Consider the following 9,396-nt stretch of genomic DNA (forward strand, 5'->3'; position numbering starts at 1 on the left):
ATTGTTATTTCTATTTCTATGTTATTGAGTGTTAGTGTGTTCTTGTGATTATGACCGAGGTGCCTAGTCATAGGGGTATCTCGTTACTTGACTTCATAGGAATCACTTCTATATAGTAGCATAGGATATAGGTTAAGATAACATTCTGTCTTGACCTTCGCGGGGAAGAAACAGTAATGAATCTAACTTCCTACAAGTGCATAGGAATAGAGGATAGGCGATAGGTGATCTATGATACATTGATTATCATTATAATGAAACTGAACCCCTAGAATATTTCTCAAACCAAATTCCTCAACACTCTATCCCTTTCTCTCTTTTTCCTACTTTTCTTTACATTTGTGTTTGCAATATTAAATCTTTCAATAGTTTAGCTAGTTCACAGTGCTTGGATTCTAGTGCTTATATCCAGTCTCCATGGGATCAATATTTTATTACCTGACGACACCTGTATATTTTGCTATCCCAATAATATTCCCTCTTTTACCATGAAATGACACTTCTCCTAATTAAGAACCAAATTCACTTCTTCATATCTTTGAAGGACTTTTGATATATTAGCTAAACATGAGTCAAAACTAGTTCCATACACTGAGAAATTATCCATAAATACCTTCATTATATCCTCTACCAGATCTAAGAAGATAACCATCATACAACGTTGGAAAGTAACAGGGGCATTACACAATCCAAAAGGCATTTGTCGATAAGCGAAAGTTTCGTAAGGGCACGTAAAAGTGGTCTTCTCCTAATCATGGGGATGTATTAGAATCTGATAGTCCAGAATACCCATCCAAGTAGCAGAAATAAGAATGTTGAGCAATCCTCTCAAGTAGCCAGTCAGTAAAGGGAAGGGAAAATGATCTTTTCTTGTCTCTTTGTTTAACTTCCAATAACCAATGCACATCTGCCATCAGGTAAGTATTCTAGTTGGGATCAATTCATTGCTTTCGTTTTAATTACTATCATTCTACCCTTCTTTCGAACTACATGCACTAGACTGACCTATTCACTATCAGAAATTGGGTATATGATCCCTACATCCAATAATTTTAGTACCTCTTTTTGAACCACCTCCTTCATGTTGGGGTTTAATCTCCTTTGATGTTCAACTGAGCTATTATGATCTTCTTCTAATAAAATTCTATGCTTGTATAAAGAAAGACTGATCCCTTTAATGTCATCAATGGTGTATCCAATTACTTTTCTATGCAAGCTCAGTTCTCTAATTAGTTTCTTGGTTTTTAGCTCAATCAGATTTGCATTAATTATCATAGGAAATATGTAATTTAGCCCAAGAATTCGTATATGAGGTTAGATGGCAAATGTTTCAATTCCACTTGAGGTGCCGAAATTTTTGGAACAATATAGTTCTACTCAATTATCCTTATTTGTTTATACTCTGATACTAGTCCGGAACTCTTTTCTTGTCCTCTTCTTCTCCATAACTCAAACTTTCTTCTAGGTGATCCTCTGATGTTGATAGGAGCAAACAATTAATGTTATATCCATATCTGTTTAAAGCATTTTCGTTATCTATATCCATAGTTGAATTCGTTAGAGGTGTCATATGACCCAACATCTATGTCAATGTTCCACCGCACTAAGGTAATAACTCTGTGAGATCCTCCTGATAGAGATGAATATCTTCTTCTAAAGGGCTTTCAATTTTACTGCTCTCTTGGCTTGGTTTCAGGTAATATTATGCATATATATAAACCCAATCATGAATAACAACCAAGACTGCATAGCTATTAATAATAGATCATAATATAAGGACAAATAATAAGGTATCATACTCAGGGTCAATATAAAACAGATTTAATGTAAACAAGTAATTACGACCTAATCAAAATATGACAGTAATCAATCATGCACTATAATCAAAGTTCTCAAAAAGACAAGTAGGATCTACCCACCTCAAATGTAGATCATCTTAATTATCTTCAAGTCCAAGGTCTGCCTCGAGCTCAACTCCTACAAATATAAGATACAAATCTAGTCTAAGTACTAGAGTACTCATATTAATAATTCAGCTAACTATTAAGTTAATTAAACTAACTTAGTTAACTCTTAACTAATATCTAATAAATTATCCATTTAATAATTTGATTAACCCGAAGTGAATTAATTAATTATTAATAAATTAATTAAATCAATCAATTATGCAAGTTATCAATTCAATCAAGTAACCTCAATTAAATCATCTAATCCATCCATTAATCTCAATTAATCAACCATTTAAACTAACCTAATTAACTATCCAACTTATCATATAAATTAATCAAATAATGTTGATTAATCATCTCATACTCTTAGTTAATAATTAATCAATCAATCTTAATTAATCAACCTTTAATTGACTTCTCAATTAAACTATAAATTAATTAACCAAGTAATTAATCAACACTAATTAATTAGATTTACTAAATTTATAATTAGGATTATTAATCAAGTCATTAGTTAACCCAATCAACTTAACCTAATCTTAATTAATCTGAAATCACAAAATAAACCTATGTTAATCAAAACATTTAATTAATCATTACCCAAACTCTTCTTCTCTGATGGAGCCTCTTAAAGAGCTGGTGATCAGTGGTGGAATGGGAGGCCGATAGTGGCCTCTAGCAGCTAGCAGTTTTGTGGCAGTGATGACCGTGAGTGTAGAAGAGGGGGGCATCGGGACCGAAGCTGCCTTGGCTGCTGCTTAAGTAGCCCTTGAAAAAGGACTTCGTAAGCTCGAAATGGTTGTGAAGACTCTAACTTCTTTATTGACAGAGAACATATCACTCACCTAGAAAGAAGTAAGAAGTTTGATTGCAGAAATTATACAACAACCAAAGTTAATTGAGGAAGAAGCCCTCAAGCTAACCACAAATCTTGACAAGAAGCTACACAGGGTGGAGCAGCTTTTATCAAAAATTGAAAAATAAATTTTTGGATGAGTTAGAACCAAAAATACAAATTCCTACAAAGAAGCTATTAAAGATACTGAGGCGTTAGAACCACCATCACTTGGATTCGTCAAGCTAAGTGAATACTCCAGCACTGTTGCTAACGGAGTAGCAATCATCAAGCAAAATAATCTTCAGATTCAATTGCTAACTCAAATAGCTGAAAGTCTGCAAGAAATACAGGCAGATTTAAAGGCCATCATCGAATATCAACGAAAGGGAGGTGAAGGTACATCAGTATTACCTAAATCCCTTATTACCAAACTCTCAAATTTGTCTCTAGGTCCAGGAGAGAGACCTAAAGCAAAAGGCAAGCTCCTAATATTCAAAGATCCTCTAAAAATCCATAAAGAGGAAAAAGCAAAAGCTGCAAAATGACGACAGGGACGCAGACAGAAGGGGCATCCACAACACCTTTAGTTGAAGATCAAATACGCAAATTTCGTCGTAACCAAAGATGTCTCTTTAATATACAGCAAGCTTCTAGAAGGATAGGACTAAGATTACTAGGGAGGCCACCACCCCAACATACACTGGAGCAACAACTGGATCCTCAAGTCCAATTAAGGCTCTCCATGCAGGAGAGAGCAGCAATAGCACCAGTGGAAGTATTATATCATTCAAGAAGTGATGACTCTAACCATCGCGTCTGCATGCACCGATCAGAGGAAGCTATCATTTGTACCGGCAACAACCAAGTAGATAGAACCTTCATACCAGAAGAAATCTTCAATCAAGTACAATGAAGCAGGATGTAGTATATTCACTTTGGTCTTCTCCAGGTATGAATTCAAATTCGTCATTGACGGGAAGAGGGTGTTGGTTAGAGCCCTAGAGTCAATCATTTGATGATTGTATGGACTCATTGTATCATATTTTGTATATTAATAAAGGTATTTGTTTGGTTATTATACTTATTTGTATTAGTGCCAAATAGACTAAGTATAATAGCGTCCTTGAGTAGAAGGTTCATACCTATATCAATCGATTAGTTGAATCGATAGTGAGATGATATAGGGAACATTACTCTAAATCATTCCTAGTCGAGTATTAACATTCAGGGACAATGTTAATACAATAAGACTAGTATGTAGGTCAGCTCGATGACTTGATCTCACAAGTCATGGATATAGAGAATGTATACTGAATGACCCGCCGTGAGAAAGTATCATAGATTGTTATATGAGTGTCATATACTTTCTCATGTGGCTATTAGTATGACTATTAGTCCTTTGACCTGAAGTCACCATGGATCCCTACATAAGGAGTTATGTACTTTAGTTTCGTCAAACGTCACCCGTAACAGGGTGGACTATAAAGGCGATTACTGGGTATGTAACAAATTATGCAGAGGGATGTGAGTGATGTAGATGGGATCTATCCCTCCCATATGACAGGAGCGACATCAATATTCTTGATAGAGTTAGACCACGAAGTGCATGGCCATGCCCAAATGAGTCAACATTAGATGTTGAGCTCATTTGATCGAGTGAGTCTACTTGGAGTTCAAGATTTAGATTGATTAGAGGATGACACGGTCTATGCCTCACATTGATCAATCTAGATGTCTAGGATAGAAGGACAATGTCATATATTGTGAGGAGTCACAATTAGTAGTCACAAGGTGATGTTGGATCTCGACATTTCTTGTAACTTGGGTAGTAATGATGTGTTGCTAGATACCGCTCATTACTTATGCTCCTAAATGGGTTTAGGGCATTGCCAACGTTACAAGAACCTATAGGGTCACACACTTAGGACAATTAGATGGAGATTTGGTTCATATGATGAACCAAGAGGATTAGATTCATTTGATGAATCAAATTGGATTAAGAGTAATCCAAATTGGGCTAATTGAGTTAGACTCAAATTGATTCATGTATTTAATGAGTCTAATTTAGATTATGACTCATTAAATCAATTTAATTTAATGAATTAGATTCATTATATTAAGTTGGCTTGAATCAAATGGTTTGATTAGATCAACCATGAGAGAGATTGAGTCAAGTTTGACTTGACTAGAGAGGAAGAGGAAGAGTCAAGTTTGACTTGACTCTTTGCCATATCATGAGTGAGGTGGCAAGATGTGGACCAATAGTGTTGTTCCATATCATCTTGTTTTGCCACCTCATGGAGGTTACAAGCCTCCATTGCATTTAATGTGGGTTGGCCACATTAAATGAGTGGAGGTTACTCATTTGCCACATCATTGTGAGGTGGCAAGATGTGGACCAATGGTAATGGTCCACATCTTCATGATGTGCCACATCATAGGAGTTACACAACACCTCTTAATGGCCTCCACTTAATTGTAATTAAGTGGAAATGGGGGTTACACACTAAAATGTGGTCGGCCACTTTAGAGGTGGGGATGAAAATTCATTTTTCATTCAACTCCTCATTTACTCCTTCTTCTTCCTTGTGCTCTCTCCTTGCTCTCCCTCCTCTTCCTTTCCGTGACCTATCAAGGTGCTAGCACACCTTTGTTTAGGTTTTCTCCATCAAGAATTGTTCGTGTGGATACTTCTAGAGGACCGACACTTGACGGTCTCGAGATTCGGCGTACCGTTGGACGAGCGGGATTTGCGAGGGCACACTTCGAAGGTATAACTCTCATCTAGTGTAGATCTAGAGGTTTTTAAACTCGTACTCGCAATTTTATTTCGGTTTTCCTTGCACGGATCTACGGCTTTGGGTAATTCGGGGTTTTCGCGACGCGAAAAGCGGTTTTCGCGGCCCGAAAAACCTAACAGTGGTATCAGAGCCACGTGCAAGGCTTGTACGAGTTTGTTTTTGGTTTTATGAAAACTAAAGTTTCTGTAATTTTCTGTAAAATTATAATTTTATAGTTTTTATGGGTAATTTTTCCGTAGAAGCGAAGCACAAGTGTCTCAGCACTTGTAGGCTTCGGCTACCGGAAAGATTTTTCCAAAAACGGCTTCGTTTTGCCCCAAATCCGTTTGGGACAGCGGGCTTGGGTGCCATTAGATCGCAAAGGAGCAACTCACTATGGTTAGATCGTGGGTAGGGGTACTACTCCTAACCCCGCAAGGGGATTTGCTCCGTGATTGCACCCGAAATCGCTAAAAACGAATCCGTCGGGAAGATTTTTTCCGAAACGGCAATGTCTCGGCCCAAATCGTTTTGGGACAGCGGGTTTAGGCGCTGTTGGATCGCAAAGGAACCCTCGCGATGGTTAGATCGCGGGTAGGGGCGCTGCCCCTGGCCCCGCAAGGGGATCCGTTCCGCGATTGCGCCCGAAACCGCTAAACGGGACCGCCGGGAAATTTTACTCATAAAAATTGTAAAAATTAATTTTAAAATTATAGAATAATTATGAAAATATATAATTTTGAATTATATATTAATTTTGTGATAGTCATGGCCCAAAAACCCAATATGATTGGATTGTGTTGTAATTCATAATACGGCCTGCGTGCCGTTATGTGTTTGCGCGTGTTGTATATTTTTATTTTTTTCGCGACCTGCGCGTCGTGCCTTCTCTTATATTCTTGTTGTAAATTAGATTTAGACTCGAATGTAACTCAAGTTTCAAATTGTAATGTACAAATTGGAGCGGTGGAGGGTCCACACGAGACGGAGTTCCGAGGCGGGCACGAGCAACACAAGGTGGTCAAAGGGAGGAGCTTGGAGAAGCTGTTGACCCTAGGTTGACCATTCGATCTTCTCATTGGCTTGAGAAGATCGTAGTAGGGCCATGAATAAATCACAAATAAATTAATTAATTGCTTGTGTATGTGATGCATATTTAATAAGTAGTTAATTAATTAGTGCCTTACGATTAGATTAGATCTAAGTCGTGCACATGATGCACCCTTGCGATTAGATTAGATCTAAGTCGTGCACAAGATGCATCCTTTTTCGATTAGATTAGATCTCAATCGACTCAACTCTAAATGCCTAACCGTGCCGTGATACCTATCACTACCTCGATCACATGTATTGTTGAATCTGCCAAAGCAGAGCAATACATATTATCTTGGTAGGGTACGGAGGAACAATCTTGGTCCGCCTATCAACGCATGGGTGACTACAAACTCAATTATATTGAGTATTCCTAGTTACTCGGTTGGATCGAGTCAACTATAGGCATTATTCCAACGGTTGGAAAAGATAGGTCAAAATCACATCTATATTAACTCTCGGGCGTATTAGCCAAAGCTAACTCGAGTTTTAATATAAATGTGGATATTGATTCTATAAACAAGAGTTGCATAGAGATGTAATTGGTAATCGTTACCTACCGATCATACTAAGCCTTGGGCGTATTAGCCAAAGCTAACTCAAGGGTTAGTATGATGTGGATCTTGTCCCACAAGAATTATAATATTCAATGGGAGCATCATTTAGTTAAAGGCCTAATTAAATGATTTTAAAAGAATATGATATTTATTTCTGCAAATTTTCTGTTGTAGATAACCATGACGTCGAATACGAACTCTTTCTCCCTGCGTTCTGTCCTTAAGAAGGACAAGCTCAACGGAGAAAATTTCTTGGACTGGTACAGGAACCTGAGAATTGTTCTCACTCAGGAACGTAAACTGTACGTTCTGGAGCAGCCCATTCCGGAGGCTCCTCCTGCCACTGCCACGCGAGCATACCGAGATGCTTACAAGAAGCATCAAGATGATGCATTAGATGTGTCCTGTCTTATGCTCGCGACCATGAACTCTGAGTTTCAGAAGCAACATGAGTTGATGGGCGCTTACGATATGGTTGAGCATCTTTGTCACCTATATCAAGGACAAGCAAGACACTGGAAGAGGAACTCCAAAGAATACCTGGAAGATCTTAAGAAGAAGAGAAATAAGATTTCTACTTCAGGTATACATGTTATAGAAGTCAACCTCTCTATTTCTTCATCGTGGGTATTAGATACCGGATGTGCTTCGCACATTTGTACTAATGTACAAGCGCTGAGGAATAGCAGGGCATTGACGAAGGGTGAGATAGACCTACGAGTAGGCAATGGAGCACGAGTTGCTGCTATTGCTGTAGGAACTTATCATCTATCTCTTCCCTCTGGGCTTGTACTAGAATTAGATGATTATTGTTATGTGTCTGCCTTGACTAAGAACATTATATCAGTTTCTTATTTGGACAAGAAAGGATTCTCGTTTATAATAAAGAACAAATGTTGTTCTGTCTATTTAAACGATATGTTCTATTGTAGTGCACCTCTGATGAACGGACTCTATATTCTAGACCTTGAGAGCTCTATCTATAATGTTAATACCAAGAGGTTCAAATCGAACGATATGAACCACACCTATCTCTGGCACTGTCGCTTAGGTCATATAAATGACAAGCGCTTATCCCAGCTCCATAAGGATGGTTTGCTGTACTCATTTGATTTTGAATCATATGAGATATGCGAGTCATGCCTACGAGGCAAGATGACCAAGACTCCCTTTAGTGGGCACAGCGAGAGAGCGATGTTGGGACTCATACATAGTGATGTATGTGGCCCTTTCAATGTCGCTGCTAGAGGCGGTTATAGGTACTTCATCACATTTACTGATGACTTCAGTAGATATGGTTATGTGTATTTGATGACACATAAATCTGAATCCTTTGAAAAGTTCAAAGAATTCAAGAATGAAGTACAGAACCAGCTTGGCAAGAGTATTAAGGTACTTCGATCAGATCGAGGTGGAGAATACTTAAGCCATGAGTTTCATGACTACTTAGCTGAGTGTGGGATTTTATCTCAACTCACTCCTCCTGGAACACCACAGTGGAATGGTGTATCCGAAAGGAGGAATCGTACCTTATTAGATATGGTACGATCTATGATGAGTCACATAGATCTTCCGACATATCTATGGGGATATGCTCTAGACACGGCAGCTTTCATTCTCAACCGAGTTCCATCCAAGGCCGTGATAAAGACACCATATAAGATATGGACTGGGAGAGATGCCCAGGTGTCTTTCATGAGGATTTGGGGCTGTGAGGCTTACGTACGAAGTCAAGTTTCAGACAAATTAGGACCCAAATCCGACAAGTGCTATTTCATTGGATATCCCAAGGAAACTAAGGGATATTACTTCTACATTCCCAGTCAGTACAAGATTGTTGTGGCAAAGACTAGGGTCTTTGTAGAAAGGGACTTTGTTTCTAGAAAGACTAGTGGGAGCGCGTTCGATCTTGAAGAAGTTCAAGATGCGAACAATAGCACTGATGCCTCGATGGAAATTGAACTGGAACCACAAAGTGTTGTGGATGATGTTGTTCCACAAGGAGTTGAGGACCAACAACCAGTTCAAGTAGACATACCTCTTCGCAGGTCTGATAGGGTACGTCGTCAGCCTGAGAGATACTCATTTCTCTTGTCTGACCATGATGACATTGTGCTCATAGAGGATGAGCCTACCACCTATCAAGAAGTTGTGATGAGACCAGATTCCGAGAAATGGCT

The sequence above is a fragment of the Zingiber officinale genome, chromosome 11B (genome assembly GCF_018446385.1).
Source record: "Zingiber officinale cultivar Zhangliang chromosome 11B, Zo_v1.1, whole genome shotgun sequence".
Taxonomy (NCBI): domain Eukaryota; kingdom Viridiplantae; phylum Streptophyta; class Magnoliopsida; order Zingiberales; family Zingiberaceae; genus Zingiber; species Zingiber officinale.